Source organism: Lygodium microphyllum, chromosome 22 (genome assembly GCF_053477565.2).
Source record: "Lygodium microphyllum isolate KBCC chromosome 22, Lygodium_microphyllum_v1.1.10, whole genome shotgun sequence".
In the NCBI taxonomy this organism is placed as follows: domain Eukaryota; kingdom Viridiplantae; phylum Streptophyta; class Polypodiopsida; order Schizaeales; family Lygodiaceae; genus Lygodium; species Lygodium microphyllum.
The window spans coordinates 6,397,959-6,416,118 of record NC_141156.1 but is presented as its reverse complement, the minus strand read 5'-3'; positions in this window follow the sequence as shown (position 1 = coordinate 6,416,118).

Genomic DNA, 18,160 nt, shown 5'->3' with positions numbered 1-18,160 from the left:
ACGCGAACGGAAGAACAACGAAAACTGTAGAACCTCTCGAAGCGCTTCACGAAATTCAAAAAAGGGGATAGGGTAGTAGTTCTGTTAGGTACCAAACATCAAGGACAAACCAACAAACTGATCGAGGGACCAGCCAAGGTCAAGGAGGTGAATCTGTCCCAGGAAGGGGAAACACCCCGACCAATCTTCATTATCGACGACTTGACTGAGGAAGAAGAAATTAGTCTTGTCGCTCTCTTGCGAGAGTACATAGACGTTTTCGCCTAGTCCTTGGAAGAGCTTAAGGAGGTAGACTTGAGTGTCGTGACTCACAACATACCCATGACGCCAGACGCAACGCCGGTCAAGCAGCAACTGTACCCTATGAATCCAAAACACGCTCATACTATCAAAGAGAAAATTAACAAGCTGATGAGAGCGGGATTCATTTACGAAATTGAGCACACCGACTGGGTATCACCCATAGTCATCGTGATGAATAAGAATGGAAAAATCCGAGTGTGTGTCAATTACAAGAAGGTGAACACTGCTATGAAGAGGGATAACTATCCATTGCCGTACACGGAGCACATGCTTGAGAGGGTGGCAGGCATGGAAGCCTATAGTTTTTTGGACGGGTTCTCAAGGTACAACGAGGTGCAAGTGCATCCTGCAAACAGGCACAAGACCGCCTTTGCCACTAAGTGGGGCGTCTTTGCTTACATAGTCATGCCCTTCGGGTTGACTAATGCCCCTGCCACTTTCCAACGCCTCATGTGCACCATCTTTTAGGACATGCTTTGTAAGGAGTTAGAAGTCTTTGTCCATGACCAGTGTGTCCATTCGACTTGGATCGAACACTTAGACAAACTCCGCGCAATCTTTGAACGGTGTCGCTTGTATCGTCTCTCCTTGAACCCCTTAAAGTGCTAGTTTTGGGTAAAGCACGGATGCATCTTAGGGCACGTAGTGTCGAAGAACGGTATTGCCACTGAGTTCTTGAAAGTCAAGGTTATTGTTGACCTCCCACCCCCAATTAATCACAAGGGAGTTCAATGCTTCTTAGGCCATACAGGGTACTATCGATGGTTTGTACTGAACTATGCATTGATGGCGCTTGATCCTTAAGATCCAGCCCTATCAGCTGATTGCATGCCAACTCTATAGGCTGGGGCAAGACGGATTGCTGCATAGATGTGTATGTGAGCATGAGATGCACAATGTGCTCTCGGAGGTACACAACTGCATTGTGGGAGGACACTTTAGCGGAGACACGACAACACGGAAGGTGCTGCAGTCTCAACTATGGTGGCCCACGCTTTTCCACAATGCCACGTAATTCTTCAAGCATTGTGATGAGTGCCAATGGACAAAAGTCCCGATTTGCAAGGATCAGATGGAGTTGACTCCAATTATTGCTCAACAACCCTTCGAAAAATGGAAAATCTACTTCATGGGACCCATCAGTCCTGTAGCGCAATACTCACAAGACAAGTACATCATTGTGCCACAGATTACCTCACGAAATGGGTAGAGGCAAGAGCCACACGTAAAAATGACGCTAGGATGACTGCCAAGTTCTTATGGGAGCAAGTGATCTCACGATTCGGCTGCCCCATCAAACTGGTTAGTGACCAAGACACACACTTCATCAACGAAGTGGTAGTGCATCTCCTGTCCACCTTTCTCATTATTCATCGCAAATCATCGCCATACTACCCTCAGGCAAACGGTCAGGCAGAATCCACGAATAAGATTCTCGTCAATGTCCTGACCAAAGTAGTCTCAGCCTCACGTAGCGACTGGGACAACAAGCTTATGGCAGCTTTGTGGGCTTGCCGTACAGCTTATAAAACGGTTGTCGGTCAAACCCCGTTCAGGATAACCTATGAAACAGAAGCAATCCTACCCTTAGAGTTCTTTGTTCCTAGCCTGAGAATAGCCCTTCAAGAACGATGGGAAGGGAAGGAGGCATGGACACAACGCCTGGTCGAGCTTGAAGCCTATAAGAGACCCCTCTTCTAGCCACCCATGCACTTATATGTGAGAAGGCCCGTCGCAAGAGTTGGTTTGACAAGCATGTCAAGCAGCGCGACTTTGAATAGGGTGACTTAGTGCTCCTCTACTCCGTTAAAGGACATAAACAGAAAATGAAATTTTGAGGCCTTGGACCCTTCAAAGTTCATGCGATCAGCCGCACATGCAATGTCAAACTCAAAACCTTAGACGGCGAGGGAATAGGCTTCTTGAATGGCAGTCTTGTCAAGAAGTACTACCCTCCCACCCATCCTTTGCACGATCCCTCGATGTTAGAACCGCCTGTCAAAGTACGAGTGGCCACAATCATTGAGATTGATGACAAGGATGAGGAAGCCGTAGTGCCCGTATACCTCCATATAATGGTCACTGCAAAACAAAATTGCGCTTTCAACACTTTGATCGATGAGGGAGTAGACTTCAATGTCCTAACTCACGATCATTGGACAAAACTTGGTAGACCACCACTTCAGCCCACGAATGCTAAATTAAGCCCCTATGGGGCCCATTCCTATGCACTCCTCGACAAGTGCAAAGTAGCCATTTCTACTGAGTCTGAGACTATCGCAATGATTTTTTACGTGTTTCCAAATGCCGAAGATGCAGGCACGGAGTCGTTGCTAGGGTGCACTTTAAAAAAGCAGACTCACTACAATTTTGATTATGAGTCGCAGCGCATCCACCTCGCAATAGGCAATGTTCACATTGTCACAGCCTTCAGCAAGGGCTGCACAACTTTATCACCGTCCACAAAGCCATTGATAGAATTCTCCATGACCAAATCTATGGAGGGGGGTAGTGTGTGGCCGCCACCTCCTAGAATTCAGGAATCACAGCTCATAGTAGCAAAACATGAGGCTCAATAGCCTACATTTCAATGGAAGCCCAAGCAACCGCAACCGTCGCCTAGTAGTCGATACTCCTATCCTCATAGGACCAAAAAATCTAACCCTAGGAGGCCAAGACACAATCATAGAAGCACCGCATGATCAAGAAAAGATGGGTCCCTAAAGCCCTCTTACGTGTGCAAGGCTACTACGAGGGAAATACCTGGCTGTGGATCCCTAAGGCCCACATGGCCAAGGGCACCATTCATACACCACCCTCAAGCTTGATCAAATCGCATTCAATCAACCCTAAAAACCACAAGTCGCAGTGCTCTCCTAAACCACAACCATCTGCCTCATCCACTCCTAGACCCAAGAGAGTCACGCAAGCCTACCGGCCTCAACTGCAGGCTCCGTCACAAGAGTCATCACCCGCCGCTGAAGTCAATCTGCCTCCCCAACTCCAACCTGAATGCAGAAGCCCGTGCGTCCTGGTTGCTCCTAATCCACTCAGCATCCAAGCGGCCCAACCACAAAATCACGAACCCTCCCAACCACCCATCTTCATTGTCAAAATTTCTTGTTCTGTCAAACCTCAACCACCTGTCGGCCTTACACCTTCCTATGAACGAAAATCCTTTTTAGCACTAGTCACTGACCTCGCTGAGGACACTAGGGATGACATGGTGGATTTTATTAAAAGACTAGATGACACTTTCGTGTCACTCGCGCTAAGATACGACCACTTGGACTTAGGTCTATTAGAATAACCCTTTGCAACTGAAGTGCAAAATATGCCTTGCTCTTGGGAAACCTTTGAATTCGCATTCACAAAAGCTTCTCGCTCCGCTTCCGAGTTGATTCACAGTGAAATCTCCAAGGAGCAAGCCATTAAACAGCGCCTTATCATGTCATACAATCTACGAACCACTTCTGCTATCACTGACCAAGAAATCGTGAAGTTATCACAACTCGCTGATATTGGATCACCCTTCTTGAGGCAGTGGTACGCTCTTAGGTTGCAATGGTAAATTGAAGGATGTCGCATAATGACCAATGCTGAGCAACATCGCACCATCAAAACAATAGAGTATGATCCCACTTACATTGTGCCCACCTCGTATAGAGTGTTAACCACTCTTCGCGGCCGACCCATGGACGAACACATCAAAGGACACCCCTACCTCGATCACTTGTTGACTGAGGAAGAGTTACACATTGCTAGCCGTGTCGACTCTGGTGACTTCCTCACAGACGTTCTCACATACATCAGGTACGTGGAAATTTGGAGCCTTTGAGTTGGACCGCACAGCTCAATTGGAATACAATCCAAATTTCTATACTTGGCTCCTTCACAAGTAACTCCTACACCAACATGCCGAAAGCCCTTGACCTTTTGACCCTCAATCCTAGGAAGGATTCTTCTCAAGATGGAAGGGGAGGGGGTGAGGTGAGATGAATCAGATGAGAAATGAAGCAAAGGGGATAAATCAAAGTAAAATCAGTGAAAAACATAAACATGTATTATGAAAAAACGGATGGGGTAGGAAAATGGGCATGAAAAATTTGAAGTAAAGGGCAAAAAGTCCAAGTCTAAAAAGGAAAATCTACATTGCTTCTTAATGAATTCATTCAAAAAGCATAGAGTTTTTCTTTTCCATCAATTAGCAAATTAATATGTGGAAAGCACTAATAAAAGTTACGATTTATGGCAGGAGCATAAAATATCACAGCAAGACCGCACCCATCGCCTCCCGTTCACAGACGAGGAAAGGGAGCAATATTGCATCCATCTAGAGAACCATGCCTTCACTCAGCTTAAATTTCAAACCATCCACAACATAGAAGTTGTGGTGGCCAAGGAGGAAGCAACCAGGAGGGTGGTGGAACAATGAAACCTCACAATCTTGAAAAATTCTCGTAGGAGCCGAACCACCTGAAGTGCGTGGAGTTCCTCAAAATGTACAATCCAGATCCAGAATGTGGTATTGTGACGGTGGGCAGAGAAGAAGATGCAAAGTAGGTACATGTCAGCTTAGACCCAGCCTTGGTGGACAAGGCTTTGGGGTTGGTGCCAAAGACGGAGAGGAAACAAAAAAGGGATGTTTATGGCATGCTTAAAATGAAGAAGGAAGATGTGCTCACAAATGACGGCATAAGTATCCAAGATATCCTTGACGCAGAAGCCAGGATGCAAGCCAAGCTGATACATGTGCTCTTCTCCAGGCAGCGCTACAATTCATTGATGCAACGAATTAGTGTACCTGTGCTGGAGAATGTAGCAGCCCATACCCTAGATGAAGTGGACTAGAATGGGTATGTACGAAAAATGATCAACCGGGCAGCCAAAGCTTTGGCCCTAGGAAGTGTGCTAGCAGGAGGAGAGTCTCCAGCCTCTAAAGCTACAGAAAGAAAGAAAGCCTCCTCCAAAGCCTCCTTCATCAAGTATGGAGGTGTCTTGACTGCGCTCATCTAGGAGGCAGTGAAGGAAGCACAGGATGTAGAAGAAGGAGAAGGAGAAACTCCAGAAAGATCTCCTCCTCACTAAGAAAAGAATAGGTCTACCGATAGAACTGAGACAGAGGAAGAAGGGGAAGGACAAACAAGTAGAAAGAGAACCAAGAAGCCCAAAAAGAAGACGACGTAGAGAAAGAAGAAGGATGATGAAGGCAGAAACAAGGAGAGAGAATACTTGGAAAGGGTAAAGAAAGAATCCTTAAAAGAGGCCAAGAAGAGAGAGAGGAAGAAGAGACAGGACGAAGAGAAGAAAAAAGAATAATTACAGAAAGCAAAGAAGGCATCGAAGCAGGAAGCAGAGGAGAAGAAAAGAAAGGAAAAATAAGAAAAAGAGAAAAAGAAGAAAGAGCAGAGAAAAGTGGAGGAGGAAAGGAGAAGAAAGGCGGATGAGGAAGAGGAAGAACTAAGAAAGAAGGAGGAAGAGGACCTGGCTGAAGCCACACGCCGGTCCATCGAGCAATAAAGCCGAGCTTATGAATTGGGGAACTAGAGCCCACATAGAGAAGAGAGGCCATCACCCCTAGCATCCCAACCAGTGCCGACGTGTCAAATTTCGTGGCATGGATGCAATACTTCATCAACAAGGAGATGGCCCAGGGACAGAGCATAGGAACCACGGCCACAGGACAAAAGAGGCTAGCTACTAATGCGGAATCCAAGCAAGATTCTAAAAGGTAGAAGGTAGAAGCCTCAACCTCACCCATCCACACAACGATGATGCCATCGGCTAACTACGACGAGTACGTCGCCGAGATGCTCTCCCAATTGGAGAAAGCTAAGGAGGAACGCAAGATAGCCGTGGCTGAGTTGGCAGTTGAGAAGAAATCAGTAGCCGCCTTCCAGCTGGATAAAAGGAGGATGATAGCCATGCAGCAAAGGGAGATCACAGATCTCAAGCAAGAAATGAGAGCTAAGGATGATAGGGAGGAGCACTGGAGACAACAGCTTGAAAATGAAACACAGGAGCTAGTGAAGATGCAAAGAGAGCACAAGCTCTTGATAGTGCAATACCAGGAGCTCATTACGAAATCTGCTCAAGTTGATGCGCTTGTGGCTAAGCTGAATGCCAGAGATGAGGAGAGAAAATAAGACATAGAGGAGCAACAAGAGGAGATCGAGCGCCTGATAGATCAACTAAACTCTAAAAAAGAAGAGCAAGAGAGACTGGTCAGGGAGTTGGAGGACCACGAGCAAAAATTCATAATACTATCCCTAAAGCAAGGCAAAAGCATGGAAGAAATGAACAAAAGAGCAGAGGAGTGGGCTGTGCACAATGAAAAGAGGGTGAAGACACTCGCACGGTGCCTTGCTCTGGTAGAGAAGGAGAAACTCATTGCAGAGAGTAAGGCGGAAGCTGCCCAAGTGGCCTTCGGTTCCCAATAGAAAGCCTTCCTCGACACCATCATGGACACCACCCGCTCAGCGCAAGGAGAGTCCTTGGAGGTGACGCAAAGAAATCTCAACATCGCAAGTAGAGCCTTACATGCTGGATTGCAGATGCCACCCCTACCTGCGGAGGTTAGGCTGAGCTTGGACGAGCAACAAAAATACCTTTTGTTGGTCGACCTAACCCCCCAAGAAATTGATGCCCTTGGATTCGAAGAGGAAGCACCACAGGGAGAATGGCAGGGGGAGGAAGCAGAACTTGAGATCGATATGAACCGATTCAAGGAGGATGTAGTCCCACAACCCCCCTTGCCGTAGTCTCAAGAGCCACCACAAGAGGACCCATCTGTAGAAAGACAAGCCGCATCGAGGAAAAGATGAAGAAAGCTAGTAGAGGAAGCCAGGAAACAACTGAGAGCCAGACCAGCCATGCTACTATCCACACCCCTCCCACCTTGCCCTGATGATATCCCCGCGGGATTCCATGCAAAATTGGTGCTGTGAGAGATACAATAACAAGGAAAAGATCCATTCACCTTTAGTTTTCTCCTACCCAACTGTTTGCAGAGGGTCTTGCCACTCAAGGTGATGGATGAGGTGATCGCGATCGGTGGTCGGTTGGGGCAAAGACGGCTAGAAGAGTGAGAAAAGACCCCAACCTCTTGGGGCATAGAAGCAGCTCATTACTGGAAGAACAAATTTTTTGAAGTCCCACACACTGTACAGGGCTACAAAAGCCAACCCCTATGGAGGAGGCGAGTATGCAACATCAGTATGCTCGCCTGGATGGCGTTTTATAACACCCTACCATTCGAGAAAAACAACCCCACCTACATGGCATACCCTCAAAGGGTAGGTGTGGAATTTGATGCCACCCTCCACAGGCGGTACGACTTTCCTATTATTTATAACTCTAATGTAGTATCCTTTGAGCATTCCCTTCTCTTTACCTCCGAAAGCCTAGATGATTCTATGACACACTTTCTTGCGGATTTCCCCTCATGCCCTGACCCCGCCTTTGTAACAACCTGTAATTATCTTAGGTTACTTAAGCTACTCCTTAAGCAGGACCCGACTCCACAAGAGAGCGGCCTACCTCCCCTCTTCTTTGACCCTAAAGCTATTGACAGCTGCGTCATGGCTCGTCTTATGATGAGGGCTAGTCTCCTCCCCTCTTTTTTCCTAGCCCTCCTAAAAGATATGAATGACAGCCAATTCACTAGGTGCAATGACCCTTTCCTCTCCACCACTTCTCTTCATGTCTGCATGAATCTGAAAGATTACATGCAAAGTCACCAGTTTTTGAGCAAATCCATCGGACCCCCTTCCCCTCCTCATTCAAATGAAGACAACTAGGCCTGGCTGTCATTCTGCAACTGCAAAAAAAAAAAGAAAAAAAAAAAGAGAATAACATGAAAGGAAAAGCACACAAGTACTCACTTGTAGAAGCACTTAAACACCACATAGAGCACTATCACTGCACCTAGGGATTCTCAAGCTAGGCGTGCCCGGTGGCTTTGGTCGGTTGGCTCTGCTCCTAACCCCCTAGCCCTTTTTGCTTCTCCACTTCATTATTAGGGCACATCAAGGGCACTAGCACGAGCACACTGCACCAACACAGTAAGGTAGACACTCCCCTTAGGAAGAGCACTGCACCTTCTCCTTTCAGGTATCACACAAGCGGCAAGCCAAAAACTTTGGAGGCCCCTGTCAACCACTCACAATCCATCTAGCTTCCCTGACAAACATCAACTTCCACATGCACCTGAATCTACATGTGGTCCTTCCCTTTACACCACCATTGCCCAAGTGCCTACCACCCTACAACAACACAAAAGTGCCATGGGAGTGGCACCCATCTTGGAGGGGGGTAATGTTAACCCCAAGTCAAAATGGCAGAAAATGGTAAAAAATGAAGGAAAAAGTAAAAAAAGCATGGAAAAAGAGTAAAGACATGCATGCGACCTCTAAAATATAAGCTAAGATCAAAGGCGCAATTTTAAATGAAAGGCACCTCAAAAAACTTGGAAAACTCTTGTAAAAGAGCGCCAGGCTCCCTCCTGTGCCAATTGTAAAATATTAGACCGGCATAGGCTAGAGGCATAAGGCTAGAAGAGGGAAATGGAAAAAAGACCTTGCCACAATGGCCGGTCATGTAAAAAATGGGATGGATGTCCATGAGATTTTAGGGTTTGTATATGAAGTTCAAAAAGTGAATGGAAGCTCATTCTTTGGTGTGTGGCTAACAAAAGCTCTCTTCTTCTTCTCTTCTTCTCTTATTCTTGCTTGTGTGTGCTCTTGAGAGAGGGAGTGTGAGAGTGTGAGGGAGTGAGTGTTTGGGAGTGAGGGATCAAGAGGGTGAAGCTCTTCACCATCTCCTCTTCTCTTCTTCTCTTCTCTTTTCTCGCGCGCATGGCTATGGAGGATGGAGCTTGGAGATGGAGGAGGCTTGAGGATGCTTGAGCTAGCATCAAGAATCGTGGAGCTACCAAGGTGTGCGAGGGAGAAGGCTACTCACATCGACATCAAGGTAAGCTCACTACCTCGTAGGATCGACGGCACGTCGGCTAGGTGAGAGATAGCCATTAGAGCTCGCTTGAAACACTTGAAGCAATAAGCAGCCCGTGGGTCTTGGCGGTTGAGCATGAGCTCCCACTACAAATGCACAACATAGAAGAGTATGATAAGCTAGTAAAAGAACTTCAAAGCTAACATGACAAGATGAATGAAGAAAGAAATTCTTGCATATCTTATGGCATGTAATGCCTTAAGGAAAGGCTTAATATCTTGAAGCAACAAAGAGAGAAACTATCCAAAGAGCTACAATAAGCAAAGGCACAAGGTGAGCAAGAAGCAAGGAGAAAGATTGTGGAATTGCATAACCAACTTCTCACAACACTCCATGAGCAGGCTATCCTAAGGGAATAGGTAGAGAGTTGAAACTAAGAAAAGGAAAAAATTAATATATTATAGTGAGAGCAAGACCAAGTAATCACTACCCTAGCGTAATGCCAGAACCAAGGACTAGAGCATATGAAAGGGAAGGCAAAAGAATGGGAAACTAAGAATGAGGAGAGGATTAAAGTCTTGGCTTATCAGTTGGCCCATTCTGAGAGTGATTGCATTATGACAAAAAGAAAATGTGCAATGTTGGAGACAAGGATGGTTGAGTAGCAAAAATCCTTCTTCAACATTATACTAAATGTCACTTAGACAAGAGAGGAAGAGACAATGGAGGAAACATGGGTTTTAAAGTTGTATTTGAAGACGAACCCCGAAGTGGTTCTTAATTTTTTAAATATTTTTTTGAGTGGGGGATGGACAACGTCAAGTGGGAGGTAGGTCCTAGACACATGGGCAGAAATTGTTAAATCGTGATTTGGAGACCAGATACGAAAGTTGTGAATGCCTGAGTAGGAGGCCGAGAAAGAGACAAGTATGAAGGAGGTTTGTTAAGTGGTTGGGTTTGTGACCTTTGGAGTCAAAACCTCCCAAAAATTTCCATGTGTGTGGGAGGGGTGTGTTCTTACCCAAAAAAAAAGTGAAAAGGGGTGTGGCATGGCAACAAGATGGTGGAGGAGCTATTAACGAACTCACATTATATATACATCTTTTTATACATCTTTTACATAAAGAAGGGTGTCATATAAAGGGGTTACTTACAGATTGAATAGAAAAGGGTTGTGTTTTATTCAAGAAAAATTCACAGATTAGGATATTTATAAATAGGCCATGAACGCACGTTATATAAAGAATATATATATAGTGAGCCCCCCGATGCTGAGATGCAATTCATAATTTAGGAGAGCCCAAATTTACACCAATTCAATTTTTGTATATTGAATTAAGAAAGTATAAAAGACTAGAAATCCTGATAAGTCTTGGTTTTTTATAAAAATTTGATTCTTTTTATATTTAATCATGAAAATGATGTTTATATGAAAGGAAATTTGGTACGAGCATAGAATGTGATGTGATCAAGTGTTTTCATATAGAACAAGTAAAATCTGACATCATATTAATAAGAAATTAATTATCCAAAGCACAAAGAAATATGTAAAATGAAGTAATTTTGATAATAATTGATAAAATTAATTGAAATAAATTATGTATGTTGACGAAATATTCTACTTTGATTGTCTTGGTTTGTCATATTTACCTCTAGCTTATCGTACCTAGAAGATGAATGAGTTCTTTAATTTGAAGCAAATGGGACTAACCTTGGAGGCATATTACTCCAAGTTTGTTTCACTTCTTAAATATGCACCCTCCATGGATACTGCTCAACAAGTATCCAAGTTCTGCAATGGGAAAAATTCTCCTCTTAACACTCATTTGGAATCAATGCGCCCAATAGACCTCCAAGATGCCATGATTTGAGCTTCCCTTATTTTTCCGGAAGTACAATCAAATACTAAAAATAATAAGTTCTAGAGCTACAATAATCAGAACAAAGGAGGATTCAAAGGTCAAGCAATAAGAATCCAATGATAATTTTACAAAGGTTAGAAGACAAAGGTAAAATCCAATGCAGTTGGAAATTTTATTCCTACCCAGGGAAACAAGGATAGTCTTAGGTGCTTTCACTGTATTGAGCCAGGTCCAAAGCTTTTTGGAAACCATTGCCAAGGCCAATTTCGAGGTCAAGGCAGAGCTACCCAAGGCGGTGGTTAAGTAGCTATGGCAAGAGGAAGAACGTCAAACACTACTCTAAAGGAGATTAATAAGGAGGAAGACCCTACTATGGAAGAAGATATTGAAAAAGCAACTATTCATGCTGCATTCCATAAGAACGACCCAAATAATTAATATTCAATAATACAAACACCAGCTAGTCACCAAGGTAAATCATTTAAAGTTTTGATTAGCTGTGGAAGTACACACTCATTTATTTTACCCAAGTGTACTAAGAAGTTAGGAATAGATATAGTAAATGCATCAAAACTGCTTGTGGAATTAGCAAATGGAAAGGAAGAACTTTCTATACAGCAAACTACCAAGGTAGAGTTTAATCTAAGAGAAAATATTTCAAGTATGAGGTTAAGAGTAATGAACCTAGGATCTTATAAATGTTTATTGGGAATGGATTGGTTGATTCCCAATGATGCTCATATCCATTGTGGAAAAGGTCAAGTCACATTTGAGGATTTGAATGGTGAAATAGCAACTACACAAGATGAAATAGGGAAACCTAAAATTGATCAGGCACATGAAGAGCGATCCTGGTTAAAAGAGTAGGCCATCATATTTCTTGAAGAGCTATCTGAGTTACCTCCAAAAAGAGAAGCCGATCATGAGATCAAACTTGTTCTAGGAGCCGCTACAGTGGCAAAAAGCAACTGCTAGAACAAGGGTATATTTGGCCAAGTAGAACTAAAATAGAAATTCAAGAAACTGCTAGAACAAGGGAATATTTGGCCAAGTAGTTCACCATGGGGAGCCCTAGTATTATTCCAAAAGAAGAAAGATGGAGATCTTCGTCTTTGTATCGACTACCAAGGGCTAAACTAGGTAATAGTAAAGAATAAGTATTCAGTCCCGAGGATAGACGAGCTTCTTGATCATCTATAAGGAGCAATGATATTTTCTAAGATCAATCTTCGATTAGGATATTGTCAGATCAAAGTCAAGGATGAAGATATTCTAAAACCACCTTCAACACAAGATACTGTCATTTAAAATTCATTGTGATGTCATTTGGGTTGACAAATGCCCTACCTACCTTCAACAGCTTAATGCAAGACATTTTCAGACCTCATCTTGAGGACTTTGTTCTTGTGTTCTTTGATGGCATCCTAACTTATTCTAAGGAAGAAGAAGATCATGAACCACACCTTCACATTGTCCTAGAGACAATGAGAATACATAAGCTTTATGCCAAGAGGAAGAAGCATGCATTCTTCAAAAGGAAGATTGAGTACTTGGGATTCATAGTGTCTACTAAAGGTATATTAGTAGATCTTGCCAAGGTCAAAGATGTTCAAGATTGGAAACCCCAACCACTATCATAATGAAGTTTTCTAGGTCTAACAGGATGATATAGGATATTCATAAGAAAATTATGCCCAAATCATAGCACCTCTTAGAGACCTACTCAAAAAGCAAGTTGCCATTATTTGGACACCAATTAAACAATCTAGATTTCAGCAACTAAATCATTGTTTGGTAACTACTCCTATTTTAAGGCTACCTGACTTAAGTAAAGAATTTGAAGTTATCACATATGCTAGCTCTCTTTGCATTGGGATGCGTACTAATGCAAGAAGGACATTTTATAGCTTACTCTTCGAGAAAGTTGAAAGCCCATGAAAAGAGATATGCTACCCACCACCTGGAGTTGTTAGCTATGATTCACGTTCCCAAATTATGGAGACATTACTCACTTGAAAACAAGTTTTCCTTAATCACAGATCATAAAAGTCTTAAGTGGGTTTTTACTAAACCTCATCTTAATATGAGGCAATGTCGGTGGATCGAAATTCTGTAGGAGTATGACTTTGAAATTAAGTTCAAACCTGGTGAAGAAAATGTAGTAGCAGATGCCCTTAGTCGTAAGGCCTTCCTTAATGCCATTATTGCTTAAGAACCATCCAGGGTAGAAACTCTAGCCATAATGGTATCAATGCCAACTAATCCTATCATGGACTTGACTAAGGATGAAGTAAATAAGGACCCTGACTATCAACAATTATTTGGGAAGTTCAGAATAAGGAACAAGATCCCGAACTCAAGACTAAGTATCATGAATTCTCTACAGATGAAGATGAAGGAATTGTTTATTTCAAAATGGAACTATGCATTCCTTCAAATTAGACTCTCAAGAGAAGGATACTTTTAGAAGCACATGACTCTCCTTTTTCAAGAAACCCGGGGTATGTAAAAACTCTCAATTCTATAAGGAAAAGCTATTACTGGGAAAGACTCAAGGGTGATGTACTTAAGTATATCACTAAATGTCTAAATTGCTAAAGGATAAAATTTGAACATGTTAAGTTACTAGGAAAACTATAGCCACTTGACATTCCCCAAATGAAATGAGAATTTATTAGCATGGACTTTGTAGTTGGATTACCTTTTGTACAAGGAGGATATAACTCAATAATGGCAATAGTAGATGTGCTAACAAAGGTTGCTCATCTTACTAGAATAACCAACTCCTTCATAGATACTACGAGTTCAAATAAATGCAAACAATCAACCAGCCCTATAAAATTGGCTAACATATAAAAGTCTTCATAAAATCAAGAAAATAGCAATCGGTGCAAGAGCAATTATAATAAAGAATATAGACCTTACAATAGGTGCTACAAAGAGTGCATCATGCAAAATCACTATTATCAAACCAAAAATAGATGGACTTGTCATAGGAATCCAAGTAACAATTAACACCGCCAATCAACAATTGACCCTATGGTGAAGTAAACACCAACACAAATTAGCACTCAACTCTAAGTGGTTCCACAAGTCAATATTCTCACTCACACTAGCATATGTAATCGCTACACGCAAATCACAAAGAGCCAAAATATCCCAAAAAGCTATTCTTCACATTAGAAACACATTTGCTCAATGACTTGCATATGTAATGCTCTCAAGAGTGACCAAAAGTAAGAACCTATGAATAGTTAGTATACCACATCCGTTAAATCTCACCCCAATGCCAACAATGGGGCTTTGAATCGACAACAAAGCAAGCATTCTACTTCATATGCACAAAAATCACAAGTATAAAAACCTTTTTTTTAAAACTTATAACTAGTATATTGATTAAAAACCAAATCAAATGTCATATTCATGATTTGTACTTTTAGTAAATTTTTTAGCCTATTCTTATTTTGTTTTACCCATACTAATTTCTTGCTCTGGAATTATCCCAAAATAACAATTCTAATACTCGACAAAAAATACAAATCAAATGTTACTTTATGCTTTATAATTTTAGCATATTGTTTGGATCCTTTTTTTTCTCAGTAATAACATTATTTTCTTTTGATACTAAGTTTCTAATTCACAATCACACAAATCACAAGTCAAAATACATTTTTTTTCTCGATAATAAGTTTATGTTCTTTCGATACTAAGTTTCTAATTCACAATTACACAATGTGCAAGTCAGAATACATTTTTTTTTTTAACTTCCATTACATTAACAAAAAACCAAACCAAATGTCACATTCCATCCTATATATTTTTCGCGTATTGTTTAACTTGTTTTATTTTACTTGTCTTAATTTTTTCCTTTGGTATTCGGACTAGATACACAATGTCCATACACAATAACATGAACCTTCATGACATGCATCTAGTTTTTAGGCAACTAGCTGCAAGTGAAAATAAGATCAAAGATGAATTATGCTTAGATTATAAAGAAATGATACATCTAGATGATGTACATCAATAACACAGCTTAAAATTTGCATGAAATTCAACAACAACTAACATATCTTCAATCGATTTTCTACTTAGCTTTACATTGCAAAAGAAAAGATCTTGTACAGCTAATTCTTTGCTCCAAACAATTCCAAAGTTTTTGTAACGTGTCCAATTGTTCTCTTCAGGACACATCTTAGCAGTCCATCAGAAAGGAGATCTAGAAAGCTCCGCCCAGCACTCTCACGGAATGTTACGGGGTTTGCGATCCAGGACTTTCCGCATCTGCAATGTAGCGGAAGTATTCTATTCGTTCCCACTTAGGACCGACCTGAATCAGGGTTTCCCCTAATGGTCATTTCCTAAACGGCAACTAGCGTCGAACCCCGAGCAAACTATTCACGCAGAAACGCCAGGGCCGAAATGGATTCACGCTGCACTTGGTTCAAGGAGAATGGGAAATGAGAGGGATGCAAGGCTCGACCTCTCTACCATAAGGCATAATCCCATTCCCTTAAAACAACGTAAATCGGGATTATTATAACTTAGACTCTAGGTTAGCGCCCTTGCTATTCATTTCCTTTGAAATGATCTTCTCACTATCCATCATGATTAAGAAAAGTTCCCGACCAACCGGGACCACCCATCTGTAGGATGGACCCATGGTCACCGCCACTGCACTTTCCTCAAGTTTTTTTAGTTATCTAATTACCTACCACATTTAGTTGGATATGCATCAAGAAACTCCCTAATTAGCCCGTTAGGCACTCGTTCTTTCACGTAATCTTAGCACTTGACATAGAAAAATAGTGTCAAACAAGTTATTTTTCAATAGTTTATCATATTTATCTTTGGAATACATTTATAACGTCCAGCCCGTAGGCTCATCCATAATCCGCCGGAAGGCTATCCAACAATCCCTAGGGACTACTAATCCAAGATTCGGCTTGTAGACTAGTATGCGGGCCTTGAGATCCAATCCTGAGTCATGTTGGCCTCTTATGCAGGGCTTGGAAGGCAAGGGATTCACGGCCAAAGTCCCCCTGGCACCCAAGCATCCTCCTACTCCAAGTAGCACTCAACGGAGAGACCTCTTGTGGCGGGTTCGGTCCACTTTCCTACCACGGTTAACAACCCCCTTGGTTAGGGTCAGGCAGACAATCGGGGCTAATTGAGGCAGTCTATCCCTTCAGGCCTTCAACCTAAAGCATTAGATATCTTTTCATCCTTTAATTCCTTGAGCAAACAAAGCAAACAGTGCTCTTTAAACTGTTACAAGCACAATCATTTCTAGTGGTCGTTATTTGGCCAACTGCTAAGGAGTGAATCATTCTCTCCGAATGCATATAGTACTCAATCCAGGATCAATTGCGACTTGGCAAGATCCCCAAGGGTTTGTTTGTTAACCCTTATGTCCTTGGGTTAGGGCCGTACCCTATTAACACAACTCAACCAATACCTTCAGTTCTATTAACAGTAGATATGTTGCTCCAGATTATTTATTGGTCCTTTGCTTCCAAGCAAACATCTATTCCCGTTATCTTGGTCATTTTTCCCAAGAAAGGTATTATATCAGAACGACTACTCATCCTCTTGCAAGATAATCTTGCGCAAGAATTTGTCAATATTATTCCGAGGAATTGGCCATTCTCTTGTGGTCAAACCACAAGATCATGGGACTCTGCAACTTGTTGCACAAGTGCCGCATCTAATCCATGAAACTATTTTACCGATCAAGTGACGTCTTCTAATCACGGAATCATGATTAGATAGGAAACAAGGTTAGGGTGTCTTCATATCCAATCCATTCCTGATTGCACTAGGCTAACATCGTTGGTCCTAGGGTTTCAACTCAATCCCAGTTTCATCATTTTAGTGAGCAATCCTTAGGGTAGAAACCCTAGATCGATTCTTGCAAGTATGTCCTATTGTCCCTTCATTCCGTGAATGTGGGCAGGTCTTTAGGGTATGAGAGTTTCAGCTTGGCAATAAGAGTGACTAGGTCACGTCCTCAACGTGCTAAACCCTAGTTAGCACTTGGGGTATGTTGCATCGATTTAACCATTTCTAAGCGAGTCCTTTGTGGTTCAGGTGTTTAGGGTAAAACAATATACTTGTCTATTTATGAAGATATTGTTTTAATCAAAGAGGGGAAAAACTAGTTGCATTACGATAGCATTCTCGTAGGCACACGATTCATTGCCTACGTATGATTAGATTTACAGCCCTTAACTTTTCTAGTTAAGATCAAAGCGTATGTTAAGTTACGGCATAATTTCTATTGATGCATTCACGATTCATGCCAGTAAGTTTTTAGGGTTTTATGTTAAAATGAACCATGCAGCATTTTTCCTAATTTCATTTCTGAATGAATTATTCGTATGCTGAATGATCATTACACAACCTTTCGTAACTACTTACGTACTTGATTGAATTTTATGCCAACTGACTAGAGTTTAATCTACTTCATGCAGCCCCGAAATCATTTCCATGCCTTGCAAATTCGTACGGTTTGTTAGCAATCTTCTTTAATGAATCCTTGCGAAGAAAGAGATGTCTAATAATGAAACATGTGATTTTATCTTTCCATGCATAATCGAAGTGTACAACAATAATTTCGACTTTGTAAAGATGATCATTAGTTGATCTAAATTCATTACTTTGCAATGCATAAAAACAACTTGCTAAAAATGCATAGACGTCTTATGTTCTTCTTTCGTTCGTTTCTTTGAGAAATATAAGTGACCGATTCTTCAATTGTGAGTTATTTCCCTTAAGATAGCCAATGTTTTCAATCGTAAAAGCGCATCTTGCTTCCGTGAATTAACCATGCATAATTTCAATATTACGACGTAAATCAAAAATAGGAGGAAAACCTGGACTTATGGATTCGGTGAAATGTCCACATGAATGTTAGGAGATGATCCTCCAGCGGTTGCGCGTTATGATTTTTTAGGGGCCATCGTGAATTCGACGTGCTTGCCTTGGCCGCAGACATGATTTTGGCCCGTCTCCCTCGCACACGCAATTCCCTTTGAGATTCG